This window comes from Pelophylax lessonae (assembly GCF_965119305.1).
Source record: "Pelophylax lessonae genome assembly, chromosome: 5".
Taxonomy (NCBI): domain Eukaryota; kingdom Metazoa; phylum Chordata; class Amphibia; order Anura; family Ranidae; genus Pelophylax; species Pelophylax lessonae.
Genome location: NC_138772.1, coordinates 170,708,670 through 170,723,735, shown reverse-complemented (window position 1 = coordinate 170,723,735; position 15,066 = coordinate 170,708,670).

Genomic DNA, 15,066 nt, shown 5'->3' with positions numbered 1-15,066 from the left:
GCTGTGACTTGAAGCTACTTGTATATCAAGACATCGCTTGTAAACCAAGTCAAAATTTATTTGAAAATTTTGCTTGTCTTGCAAAGCGCTCTTAAACCAAGTTACTCTCAAACCAAGGTTTTACTGTATACTGATTTCTTCTTTACAGGGCTAGATGGGTTAGTGTTAGATCATGGAGGTCTATAGATGCAGGGATTTTAGTTTTAGGGTGGACTTATCCTTTAAGTTTAAAAGGGTAAAAATACACACATTATTTCTCTCTCTTTTTAAGCCAATTTTTACTCTTCCAGTCAATAAATATGTTCAATAAAAATAAGCTAATGTTGGGTCTATTAGCTGGAATGCTTAGCAATGGCTGACCAAATAATGATCACCAATAACCTAAAGAACTCCAGCAAGCTTCACCACTCTCCCCGTAGCTCCAGCCTGTGAATAGAGCCTCAGCATCATCATGTACATTGCAGGGTGATTAGTTGGGACACTGTACAAATTGTGAATAAAAACAGAATGCAATAATGTGGAAGTTTCAAATTTCAATAATTTATTCAGAATACAACATAAATGACATATCAAATGTTTAAACTGAGAAAATGTATAATTTAAAGGGGAAAGATAAGTTGATTTTAATTTAAATTTCATGGCAGACACATCTCAAAAAAGTTGGGACAAGGCCATGTTTACCACTGTGTGGCATCCCCTCTTCTTTTTATAACAGTCTGCAAACGTCTGGGGACTGAGGAGACAAGTTGCTTAAGTTTAGGAATAGGAATGTTGTCCCATTCTTGTCTAATACAGGCTTCTAGTTGCTCAACTGCCTTGGGTCCTTCTTTGTCGCATCTTCCTCTTTATGATGCACCAAATGTTTTCTATGGGTGAAAGATCTGGACTGCAGGCTGGCCATTTCAGTACCCCGGATCCTTCTTCTACGCAGCCATGATGTTGTAATTGATGCAGTATGTGGTCTGGCATTGTCATGTTGGAAAATGCAAGGTCTTCCCTGAAAGAGACAACATCTGGATGGGAGAATATATTGTTCTAGAACTTGGATATACTGTACCTTTCAGCATTGATGGTGCCTTTCCAGATGGGTAAGCTGCCCATGCCAAACGCACTCATGCAACCCCATACCATCAGAGATGCTGGATTCTGAACTGAGTGCTGATAATAACTTGGGTTGTCCTTGTCCTCTTTAGTCCGGATGACATGGCGTCCCAGTTTTCCAAAAAGAACTTCAAATTTTGATTCGTCTGACCACAGAACAGTTTTCCAATTTGCCACAGTCCATTTTAAATGAGCCTTGGCCCTGAGAAAACGCCTGCGCTTCTGGATCATGTTTAGATATGGCTTCTTTTTTGGCCTATAGAGTTTTAACATAAATATGTTCAATAAATATAAGCTAATGTTGGGTCTATTAGCTGGAATGCTTAGCAATGGCTGACCAAATAATGATCACCAATAACCTAAAGAACTCCAGCAAGCTTCACTGCTCTGCCCATAGCTCCAGCCTGTGAATGGAGCCTCAGCATCATCATGTACATTGCAGGGTGATTAGCCCTGTATTATATGTGGTGGAACAAGCGTGCGATTGCAGCCAGAAGTACAGATCAAGGGATAGCATAGGGCATACCATGGCCTCATTTTTGTGAATAGTGTGTTGCAGTGTGAACAGTGTGAAGCTGGGGCCTCCAGTTAGTTATACCAATTGGCTGTATTCTTTTTTTTTTTTAAGGATATGCAACAGACGTTAAGAAAGTACATGGCTCTATACAAGCCCGATTCCAAAAAAGTTGGGACACTGTACAAATTGTGAATAAATACAGAATGCAATGACGTGGAAGTTTCAAATTTCAATATTTTATTCAGAATACAATATAGAAGACATATCAAATATTTAAACTGAGAAAATGTATAATTTTAAGGGAAAAATAAGTTGATTTTAATTTAAATTTCATGGCAGACACATCTCAAAAAAGTTGGGACAAGGCCATGTTTACCACTGTGTGGCATCCCCTCTTCTTTTATAACAGTCTGCAAACGTCTGGGGACTGAGGAGACAAGTTGCTCAAGTTTAGGAATAGGAATGTTGTCCCATTCTTGTCTAATACAGGCTTCTAGTTGCTCAACTGTCTTAGGTCTTTTTTGTCGCATCTTCCTCTTAAGATGCGCCAAATGTTTTCTATGGGTGAAAGATCTGGACTGCAGGCTGGCCATTTCAGTACCCCGGATCCTTCTTCTACGCAGCCATGATGTTGTAATTGATGCAGTATGTGGTCTGGCATTGTCATGTTGGAAAATGCAAGGTCTTCCCTGAAAGAGACGACATCTGGATGGGAGCATATGTTGTTCTAGAACTTGGATATACCTTTCAGCATTGATGGTGCCTTTCCAGATGGGTAAGCTGCCCATGCCACACGCACTCATGCAACCCCATACCATCAGAGATGCAGGCTTCTGAACTGAGTGCTGATAATAACTTGGGTTGTCCTTGTCCTTGTCCTCTTTAGTCCGGATGACATGGCGTCCCAGTTTTCCAAAAAGAACGTCAAATTTTGATTCGTCTGACCACAGAACAGTTTTCCACTTTGCCACAGTCCATTTTAAATGAGAAAAGAAAGAAAAGAAAACGCCTGCATTTCTGGATCATGTTTAGATATGGCTTCTTTTTTGGCCTATAGAGTTTTAGCCGGCAACAGCGAATGGCACAGTGGATTGTGTTCACCGACAATGTTTTCTGGAAGTATTCCTGAGCCCATGTTGTGATTTCCATTACAGTAGCATTCCTGTATGTGATGCAGTGCCGTCTAAGGACCCGAAGATCACGGGGCATCCAGTATGGTTTTCTGGCCTTCACCCTTATGGACAGAGATTGTTCCAGATTCTCTGAATCTTTGGATGATATTATGCACTGTAGATGATAACTTCAAACTCTTTGCAATTTTACTCTGAGAAACTCCTTTCTGATATTGCTCCACTATTTTTCACCGCAGCATTGGGGGAATTGGTGATCCTCTGCCCATCTTGACTTCTGAGAGACACTGCCACTCTGAGAGGCTCTTTTTTCACCCAATCATGTTGCCAATTGACCTAATAAGTTGCAAATTGGTCCTCCAGCTGTTCCTTATATGCACATTTAACTTTATGGGCCTCTTATTGCTAGCTGTCCCAACTTTTTTGGAATAAGTAGCTCTCATGAAATCCAAAATGAGCCAATATTTGGCATGACATTTCATATTGTCTCACTTTCAACATCTGATATGTTATCTATATTATATTGCGAATGAAATATAAGTTTATAAGATTTGTAAATTAGTCCATTCCTTTTTTACTCACAATTTGTACAGTTTCCCAACTTTTTTGGAATTGGGTTGTACATGAAACCAACAAATTTTTCTATAACATGTAGAAATACGATTTCCAGGAATGCCCATTGTGAGAAAAGAAACATCCTTAATTATTGCTGAACAAGGTAAAGACTTGCATTAAAAGTTAACAGTAAGGTCTCTGAGAAAACAAGGAATGTCTCAAAGTTGTAAGTTATTCCCTGAAAGTTTCAGAGCATAGTACATATAAACAGTATGGTATTCAGATGTAGTAGTGAGAGCTTGGTTCCGTACACATCCAGAAATGGTTTAATTTTTATGTAAATAGAAGGAAAAGAAGACATAAATGGAAGATAAAGTAGTAAAGAGAAGAAGAGGGTGGAGGGGGGATGGAAGGGTAGGGGGGACAAGGAAGGGAGGTCACCTATTGAGGAGCTGTTAGGAAAGTAGGTTCAGTCTGTGACCTATTGATAAAGCAGGTATCAAACTATTACGTGGAAAGAAAGTAGTTTAGATATCCGTTCGAGAAGCAAAAAAGACTCCAGTACAACCACGTGGTCTTCTGTTCCTAAGTTTTATCCCGAAGGGCCGAGGTAAGGTCCTCTAGTTGCTCAGCTGTATTCCTAAAGTTATTGTGCTATTGGAGGCTCAATTGGAGAGATTCCATCACATCAAAAGGAATGCTCCCAGGACAGGCAGTAAGGAGAAACCTCTCTAACTTTAACATAGATGGAAGCAAAATATTAGGTAACATTTTTTTAATTAAAGTGATTGTAAACGATCGCCTTGTAAAACAACCCATTCAGTTTGAAATAAAAAATGAAAGGCAAAACATTTTCCTTTTATTCCCTATTTTATAAGTGATCATATTCCCTTTGTTCTCAGCTGCTTAAGAGCTGAGGGAGGAGAAGCAGCAGCACAATGAGCTTCCTAGTAAATGGCTGTGCAGCGGGGGGCGTGTCAGGACAAGTCGGATCATTGGAGGAGAGTACATTGAGTTCCCCGCATAGCAAGAGAACTGACCACAAACTCCAGGGATTTCACCTAAAGGAAGCAATACAAAGAGAACAGGATACTTTCTCATACAGTCTCATACAGTCTCAAGTACATGGACATGGTACAGCAGGCACATATCAGGAATATGAAGTGTTGGGGTAACAAACGCTTTAAGTAAGACTTATTGCAGAGATCCCCATCTGCATTTATGACTGTGTCTACAATTATTCTGCTCTCCCAATATCCTACTTTGTAGCCACCCATTACGTTGAACTGAGAGCAGACAGTATAAGTGATAAAGAGTGTTAAGCCTAAGTGACAGAACACATCTCCAGCAACCATTTAGATGAGCATGTTCTTCCCTAGTGGTCACTGCATCTTGCTTGGATCTTAGCCGAGCTGGCCAGTTGCTTACATAATGTACTAGAAGCAGGTTGGTTGAATGTAATCAAGTAAATAATGGGTAGACTGCATAGCTAAAATCTAAACCATCCAGTGTCCAGCAATTCCATTCCTGAAACATGCACATCTAAAGCGTGCCTGGGGATGTTTTCTTTCACTTTTGCAATCAGTGGGAAATTGATGTATCACCATACCTACTGGCTGTGATGAAGAGCCAGAAAAACTGGAGCTAAACAGTCAGACTGAGGATATGCATACATTTTCAAAGCAAGAAAAAATATTTCAACATCACTAATAAAGCAATAAATGCTCTTTATTAATACCCATTCCAGCCCGGGGGGGGGGGGGGGGAGGGAATTAAAAGTCAGCAGCTACAAATACTTTAATATAATATAAGGACACTTAGCTTTCCAGAGAGCCCGCGATGTCACCTGAAGCCGGCCCATCCATTGGCTCCGGGTGCAGGCGCTGAGATCCCGACTAAGGAAAACAGCGGCTTCACAACCTCTGTTGTGCTGATGTCTGATGAGACCAAGATAAACGTATTTGGTTCAGATGGTGTTAAGCATGTGTGGAGGCAACCAGGTAAGGAGTACAAAGACAATACAGACCTGCTCACGGATATAGAAATACGGTATAACTTAGGAAACAGTGACCATAGGTCAATTGGTTTCAGTATTAATTACAGTAATAGGAAACACAAGGGTAATATAAGGACACTGAATTTCAAAAGAGCCAATTTCCCTAAACTGCGCTCGCTGCTAGAAAATATCAAATGGGATAGAATCCTGGGAACAATGAACACGGAGGAAAAATGGGAGTGCTTCAAGAGCATACTTAACAAGGGGGTGGGCCAGTGCATTCCACAGGGAAATAAATTTAAAAGAGCAAAACTAAACCCTGGGTGGCTAAACTCCAACATAAAAATGTATATTAGAGCTAAAGAAAAGGCCTTCAAAAAATACAAGACTGAGGGGTCATTTTCAGCATTTAAGCATTATAAAGAGTGTAATAAGAAATGTAAAGACGAAATCAGGGCGGCTAAAATAGAACACGAGAGACATATAGCGGAGGAGAGTAAAAAGAACCCCAAGAAGTTCTTTAAGTATATAAACAGTAAGAAAGTGAGGTCAGAACACATTGGCCCCATAAAAGATGATAAAGGAAAAATGGCCACTGAGGACAGAGAAAAGGCAGAAGTGTTAAATAATCTTCAGTCTTCACAAAGGAAATTGGGGGGCTACACGAACCTTGCTTGTAAGGCCGAACTAAATAATACACCTCAGGAAGTGCCGCCATGGCTAACAGAGGATAGACTTAGAGCTAAACTAGAGAAACTTAACATAAATAAATCCCCGGGACCGGATGGCTTGCACCCGAGGGTTCTTAATGAGCTCAGCCAGGCGATTGCCAGACCATTATTCTTGATCTTTAAGGATAGTTTACAGACCGGTATGGTGCCAGCTGATTGGAAAAAAGCCAGCGTGGTACCAATATTTAAAAAGGGGCCGAGATATATCCCGGGTAACTATAGGCCGGTCAGCCTAACATCAGTAGTCTGCAAAATTTTGGAGGGGATGTTAAGGGACCACATACAAGACTTTAGTAATGAAAACGGTATTATAAGTAGTAATCAGCATGGATTCATGAAAAATCGTTTGTGCCAAACCAATCTATTAACCTTCTACGATGAAGTGAGCTGCCACCTAGATAAAGGTAAGCCTGTGGATGTGGTGTATCTGGACTTTGCAAAGGCCTTTGACACCGTTCCCCACAAACGCTTACTGTACAAACTAAGGAAGGTAGGTATGGACCGTAAGGTGAGTACCTGGATAGAGAACTGGCTCCAGGGGAGAGTACAGAGGGTGGTGATTAATGGGGAGTACTCGGATTGGGCGGGTGTGGAAAGTGGGGTCCCCCAGGGTTCTGTCCTGGGACCAATCCTGTTTAATTTATTCATAAATGATCTGGAGGAGGGGATATTGAGTACAATCTCAGTATTTGCTGATGATACTAAATTAGGCATGCCAATATCTTCTATGCAGGATGTGGAAACCTTGCAAGCGGACCTGAACAAAATAACGGGGTGGGCAACTACATGGCAGATGAGATTTAATGTTGAAAAATGTAAAGTAATGCACTTGGGGGCCAGAAACCAGAAAGCAAGCTACTCACTAGGGGGGGAACCTCTGGGTGAGTCTAGGATGGAAAAGGACTTGGGGGTACTGGTAGACAACAGGCTTGGCAGTGGCATGCAATGCCAAGCCGCCGCAAGCAAAGCCAACAGAATACTGGGATGTATAAAAAAGGGGATTCACTCCAGAAATAAAGAGACTATTCTCCCGCTCTACAAGACTCTGGTCCGGCCACATCTGGAGTATGCTGTCCAGTTCTGGGCACCGGTCCTCAGGAAGGATGTGCTGGAACTGGAGAAAGTCCAGAGAAGGGCAACAAAAATAATTAGGGGAATGGAGGACATCAGCTATGAGGAAAGACTACAAGCACTGAACCTGTTCTCTCTGGAGAAGAGACGATTGAGGGGGGATATGATATCAATGTACAAATACTGTACTGGTGACCCTAGCATAAGGAACAAACTATTCAGAGAAAGGAGATACAATAAGACACGTGGCCACTCACTAAAACTTGAGGAAAGGCGGTTTAACCTTAAAGGTAAGGGGTTCTTCACGGTAAGAGCGGTAAAGATGTGGAATTATCTTCCACAAGCAGTCGTATCAGCAGGGAGCATTGGAGCATTGATAGTTTCAAAAAACTATTAGATGGACACCTTAAAGACCACAACATACAGGGGTATACAATGTACGGTTAAAAGCAAACACACACACACATCATAGGTTGAACTGGATGGACTGATGTCTTTTTTCAACCTCACTAACTATGTAACTATGTAAGTGTGTCTTGCCTACAGTCAAGCATGGTGGTGGGAGTGTCATGGTGGGAGTGTCATGGCTGCATGAGTGCTGCTGACACTGGAGAGCTACAGTTTATTGGGGGAACCATGAATGCCAACATGTACTGTGACATACTGCAGCAGAGCATGATCCCCTCCTTTCAGAGACTGGGCCGCAGGGCAGAATTCCAACATGATAACGAGCCCAAACACACCTCCAGGATGACCACTGCCATGCTAAAGAAGCTGAGGGTAAAGGTGATGAACTGGCCAAGCATGTCTCCAGACCTAAACCCTATTGAGCATTTGTGGGGCATCCTCAAACGGAAGGTGAAGGAGCGCAAGGTCTCTAACATCCACCAGCTCTGTGATGTCATCATGGAGGAGTGGAAGAGGACTCCATTGGCAACCTGTGAAGCTCTGGTGAACTCCATGCCCCAGAGGGTTAAGGCAGTGCTGGAAATAATGGTGGCCACACAAAATATTGACAATTTGGGCCCAATTTGGACATTTCCACTTAGGGGTGTACTCATGTTTGTTGCCAGCGGTTTAGACATTAATGGCTGTGTGTTGAGTTATATTGAGGGGACAACAAATTTACACTGTTATATAAGCTGTACTCTCACTACTTTACATTGCAGCAAAGTGTCATTTCTTTGGTGTTTTTCAATGAAAAGATATAATAAAATATTTACAAAAATTTGAGGGGTGTATTTACTTTGTGAGATACTGTACATAGTTCTCCATAATTTTAAAGTGACTTACTTGTGATTTTGCCATATTTGCAGTTCTGGAAATTCCCTGTTTTTACATTTTTTTTACTATGTTTTTACATTATTCATTTTAATGCATAATAAAAGGAAGTTTTAATGCTGGAGGGAGAATTAAGCTTCACTTACTGAAATTCACTATTTACTTTCTTACTGTTACATTTAAAAAAAATACCTTTTCCTGAATGTTCTTAGACGTGATTACAACTAGTTTAGAAATATTAAAAATCCCTTGGTAGTTTAAAAACAACACTTGCTTTATACGACTTTCAAGTATATTTAACAAGTTGGCCTGAAGTGTATATTTTAAGGACAGAAAACAATTCCTCTGAAGTCTGCCTCTCCAAACCTATTACTAGTATTTAACATCATGGGGTGGCGATTCCTTGTCTTGTTGCTTGACAGTTAACATTTGAGCTCAGCATTTCAGTGGAAGGCATTTACATGGGTGACTGCAGCTGTCTTGTTCTATGTATTGCTGGCAAGGAGCAGATACAAACAGAAGCTCTTGTTTTTCAAGGCATGTGCCATCAAGCTGTAAGGAAGACAGTTCACTAACTGACTATGCGGAATCTGGAATCTGTGAAATCCAGCACTGCTGTCAGTCACCTCGTGTCATGCTGAGTACTGTCACAGTGACAATACCATTTTAGTTATGTATTGTGTTTCATACATTACCTTCTTTAATTTGCTTTTTTTTTTTTAAACAGATTGTAAGGAAGACTTTGGATCAGAGGCGTAACTAGAATCTTCAGGGCCCCGGTGCAAGAAACCATGAAGGACCCCCCTGGACCCCTGGCCCGGGCCCTTCCCTTCAGGCCTGGGGCTCTTCCCACTGATCCTGGGGCCCTTTACTCTTTTTGCAGGCCCCTTTATTATGGTCCCGCAGCAGGACCCTTTCACAAGTTCTGCAGTGGGCCCCCTTCCTGTCATATTTGGGCCTCCCCACGGTGATGGAATGCCAGGGCCCGGTCGCAAGTGTGACCTTTGCGATCCTGGAAGTTCATCCAATTGTGTCAGTAGTTTTTATTTTTTGGTATTTTAATTGTATTTTTTTTTTCATTTAATTTTATTTTTTGCAGCAGCCGGCAGGAGAGGAGAGGGAGGAAGCCGGAAGCACAGTGGGGGGGGGGGGAGCAGGGGAGCACACAGGGGCCCAGAGACAGCAGAACACAAGTGAACTGGATAGGAGGAGCGGCGGGGGCAGCATACAGAGAAACCAATCTCCTCCATTTCCTCCTGCAGCTACAGGAGGAAAAAGGAGGACAGTGATTTCTCCACATGCTGCCCCCGGTGCCACTCCTATCCAGGTGTACAGGGGAGCATGGGGACAGGTTGCAATTGCGACTCCTGCAACCCCTGTAGTTACGCCCCTGCTTTAGATGGATAAATGGGTGCTGCCATTGTTTGATGTACTTAATTTCCAGAATCTCCTAGGCCACTCAAACTTCTACTTCGCTATTAGGTACAGTCCCACTGCAAAAAAATGCAAAACAAAAAAAGAATGCTTAACCACTTGCCACCAGATGTACTCGTACGTAGTGGCAGCTGGTGCTCCATGGGCTGGGGGGGGCGGCGGACGGACCACACACCATACCCCCCCCCCCCAGGGCCACAGCAGGACACAGCTCTGCGCCCCGAGCCCACCCTTTATTTTTAGCCTATTAGAGCCTCTAATCACATGGTTTTAAAAAAAAAAGCCCCATAGAACTCCATGCGGCCAGCACCCCGCATGTAGATTAGGGGGCCGGATGCATGGATAGGGGGGCGGTGTCCCTGCGCCCCCAATGCACCAGCCACCACTGCACGTACGTCACTAGACTTCAAGTGGTTATACCGTGATGATGCCTGCTGCTGTCATACCGTTTTTTTAAGGCTGGCAGTTGGCTCTCTTGTAAAAGCAATCCTAGTGCCTAACTAGTTACTGGATTGCTTTTACATACAGCAAGAGGGACTGTGTCCCTCCTCCCACCGGGAGTCTTGATCCACCAGCCGGTGATTCTGCCGGCTGATCACGGAGCCAAACAAAGACCGGATCAACTTTATGACCTTACACACTTCCAGTTTACCCAGATGTAAACCCTACCATTTTTAAAAAAGAAAAGCGTTTGATCACACCGATCTTGGTGTGATCCAATGCTTTTGAGGGCAGAGGAGGAACCCCAGATCTCTCTATCGAAAGGGATGTTTACATTCCTTGCAACAGCAATCAAAGTGAAAAAAAAAATAATAATTAAAGGGACATATGGTTTATTGTGGATAGGTCACAACTTGATTATAGCACCTCATTCCTTAATTTTGTAAGAAACAATTGCGGAATTACATTGGATTTTTTAGGTGCGACAAAGAGCTGAACCAGAGATTTCTTTAAAAATTCAATATTTATTTAACAAAAGGCAAAAATATCATATCCACATAAAAAAATATACAGATATGACCCGTATGGTATAGTCATTATATTCATAGGGGCATTTGTGTAGATCCCAACATGTTTCGCCCTGAAACTGGGCTTCCTCAAGGGATGCTACCTGCTTAGGATCAAAGCCTTCCTGAAGTTCAAAAGTGTCACTTGAGTCTATAGTCACTGATTATTCAATGGATCTTAGTATGATGCCAGACCCAACATAGAGCTACAAGGGGCAACAGGAGGCAGACCAGGACTGTAAGAAAGGCAACAGGGGGGCAGAGAATCCACAACACAGGGAGCTCATGCATGGAGCTAATTAACTAGCAGAAGGCCATCCTCGAGCTCCTGAAGTACACTACACATCATCATAAGTGTAAACACAGAATCCATCGTAGATAACAGGTGAGTAAATCAGCATATTTAATAAGGATGTGTGGAAGACAGGTGGTTAAACTGATGATATTAGCATCTGCTATGAGTCTGACTGTGTGAAGCAATCTTCACATGTTTCTTGAGATACATGGTTGACAAAAATTACTGTCCCATTTTAAGCAATCCAAACCATATTCTCTGTGTCCATTAAGAATCTCTTTTTCACTCCCAGTGACAGTGAGTACCATCACAATAACAATCAGATTTCTTACCTATCTTGTGATGGTTGACTTAGAAGCAGGGTTTCCCTTGCAAGGTCCTGAGAACAGAACAAATAGGGAATCCATCAGTCGGGTTGAAGCTGTAGGTTTGACATAGACTCTAATGATTTGACTACATCCAGGCAGTGAAGAGATTTACTTTGGATGCTTTTGAAGAAGGTCATAAGGAATTTCTGAGGCTTTACAGCCAGCTCCCCACTGCACATGCTTGAGCCATGCTGGAAGTGAAAGTGGGTACTTGCCAGATATAGGTACCCACTCCCTAAAAAAAAAAAAAATCCAAAAGTGGTTTATGAGGGGGGTGGAAAAGTGGAACTTTGTAGGTAAAGTTCTGCTTTCAAGTATATTTAAAACCAAAACCTTTTTTAAAAACTCTTAGATAAAAAAAAAAGGAATGGTTAGAACCTCCGTCAGTATTTTTTTTTTTGGCTGTTTGAGTCACCTTGGGGCATTTTCCTTTACTTCTTTTTCTGGAGACCTTGAGACAGAACAGGAATCGAGGGGCCATCCTTACTTTGACAGTTGTCACCTGGAGAACCAAGCCTTTGCTTTTTGCCTGGCTCTATGATCCACCTGTGGGGGGGGGGGGGGGTGGAGGCCGAGCCCTCTCCCTTTGCTTGTTAAAGCAATCCAGCAGCTAGTTAGCCACTAGGATTGCTTTTAAATGAGAGTCGACCATTGGCCAGAAAAAAAAACGTATCAGGCTGATGCTTGCAGCTATGAACATCATCAAAACTCCAGCGACATACCAGTACATACCTGGAGCTGAAGTGGATATACTGCAGCTTCCCAGTGTTTACATGTGGTGGCTGCATTCTTTTTTTTTTTTTGCAGTCTAAGTATATTTTCAGCAAATACAAAAAAAAAAGCTTTTAATTTTGGCAGAAATGTGAGTCCATGTCACTTCGTGTTAGCTGAACCGGAAGCAAAATTATCTTATCTTTCTTCTATAAACTAATCTCATCACCCCTATGTAATGGAGATAAAAAAAAAACAGTCATGTTATAGGTTCAGCCTTGGGAAACAACCATAGCTCATGTGTCTGCAGCATACCCCCCTTCATAAAACATATACTATTTTGTCCAAAGTATTGGGGCGCCTGCCTTTTCACCCACATAAACTTTAACTGCATCCCAGTCTTAGTCTGTAGGGTTCAATATTGAGTTGCCCCACCCTGTGCAGCTATAACAGCTTAAACTCTTCTGGGAAGGCTGTGTATGGTTTAGGGGTGTGTCTATGGAAATGTTTGCCCATTCTTTCAGAAGTGCATTTGTGAGGTCAGGCACTGATGTTGGATGAGAAGGCCTGCCTCACAGTCTCTGCTCTAACTCATCTCAAAGGTGTTCTATTGGGTTGAGATCAGGACTTTGTGCAGGCCACTCAAGTTCTCCCACTCCAAACTCACCCATCCATGTCTTTATGTACCTTGATTTGTGCACTGGTCCAAATCATTTGGTGGAGGGAAGGTTATGGCGTTGTTTTTTTTTTTGGCCTCTTCCTGTTCCAACATGACTGAACAACAGTGCACAAAGCAAAGACCATAAAGAAATAGATGAGCGAGTTTGGGGTGGAGGAACTTGACTGGCCTGACCTCGAAAGAACATCTTTGCAATAAATTCAAGCAGAGACTGTGAGCCAGGCCTTCTCGTACACATCAGTGCCTGAGCTCAAAAATTTGCTTCTGGAAGAATGGTCAAACATTCCCATAGACACACTTCTAAACCTTGTGGAAAGCCTACCCAAAGGAGTTAATGCTGTTATAGCTGCAAAAGGTGGGTCAACTTAATATTGAACCCTACGGACTAAGACTGGGATGCCATTAAAGTTAATGTACGTGTAAAGGCAGGAGTCCCAATACTTTTGACAATTAGTGGATGTTGCTGTGGTAGTCTGAACAAAAACCAAGGAGTGGATTACATGAAGAATCAGGGAGGCTTATATAACATTTTGAGACACTGATGTAATAAAAGCGAAGAATCCACTCTCTTCGTACCCAATTCACACACTATGTTCTATTTACTATTTTAATAAAAATCTGGATTTAAAGGTGTACAGGATAAGAATATTCAGATTTTTTGGTTAAAAACAGCATACTTACTCCCCAGCACAACAGAGGACTTTGTGGTAGAATATTCATGATGAATTAGCCTTGAGTAGCTAATCACACAAGTAGCATGTGGCCAAGTCTGGATATTATCTTCAGCCAGTTGTTTAATCATACAGCACATTGACATGGCTTGTCATGACATGGCATGTCACATTCCTTCTCCATTTAAACAGAAAGCTCTATTGTCTGTTTATGTTGGCAGTTCTTAAGACAAGAACATTAACCGCTATGTCGGGAACGAACATGTGAGAATGTCTAAAAATAATATTAGGCAGAATTCAGTAATGGTGTATTTAGGCTGATCAATAGCTTTACATAGAATGTATGAAATAGGAACCCTTTGGGTTACAGCAAATGGAAGAGGATTGTAAAGGACAAGTAAAATATTTATTTTCTGTGAAAACAGGATCAGAATTAATGGGTTTGGAATTTTAGTAGGGGCGGTACCCACATCCACAGATGACCTATTGCAAACATATACCAAATGCAGACCTCAGCATAACGTTGTGCCTGCAACTCTCTAAGGCCCCATTCACACTTTGCACGATTTTCATGTAATTCTGCGTGTCGCACATAGGGCAGCCCATTGAAATGAATAGGCTGCCCTATGTTGAAGTAAATGGGCTGCTCAATGAAGTGAAGGAGCTGCCCTACATGCGAAATGCAGAATCATGTTAAAGTGAATGGGCTGCCCTATGTTGAAGTGAATAGGCTGCCCTATGTGCGACACGCAGAATCGTGTTGAAGTAAATGGGCTGCTCTATGTTGAAGTGACTGGGCTGCACTATGTTCAACACGCAGAATCAAGTTGAAGTGAATGGGCTGCCCATTGAAGTGAAAGGGCTGCCCTATGTGCGACACGTAGAATCACGTTGAAGTGAACGAGCTGTCCTATGTTGAAGTTAATTGGCTGCCCATTGAAGTGAATGGGCTTCCCTATGTTGAAGTGAATGGGCTGCCCTATGTGCGACACGCAGAATCACATTGAAGTGAATGGGCTGCCCTATGTGTGACATGCAGAATCACATTGAAGTAAATGGGCTGCCCTATGTGCGACAAGCAGAATCACATTGAAGTCAATAGACTGCTCTATGTTGAAGTGAATGGTATGCTCTTTGAAGTGAATGGGCTGCCCTGTGTGCAACATGCAGAATCGTGTGAAGATCACCCACGCAAAATCACGAGTGTGAACGCGAGTTCGGAAAAGTGTGAATGGGGCCTTAGAGAGATCCAGGCACAACACATAAAATAAAATGTACTTTTATCGCCCAAAAGAAGCTCCTGCTCCTTCCTGGGCAACAAGCTTCACGCAATTTTGCCATGCCGCGCCATTCTGTCAGATGACAATTGTGGCAAAATTGCACCATGTTTGGGGTGCCATTTAGAATAATAGGCAGCACTGCCTATGATTGGCGGTGTGCATTGAGGGCTTCCTGGCAAGGATTGCTCAGTTGGGTTAGGACTACGATCCCTGAGCACGGCTGAGCCAATCCCTACTCC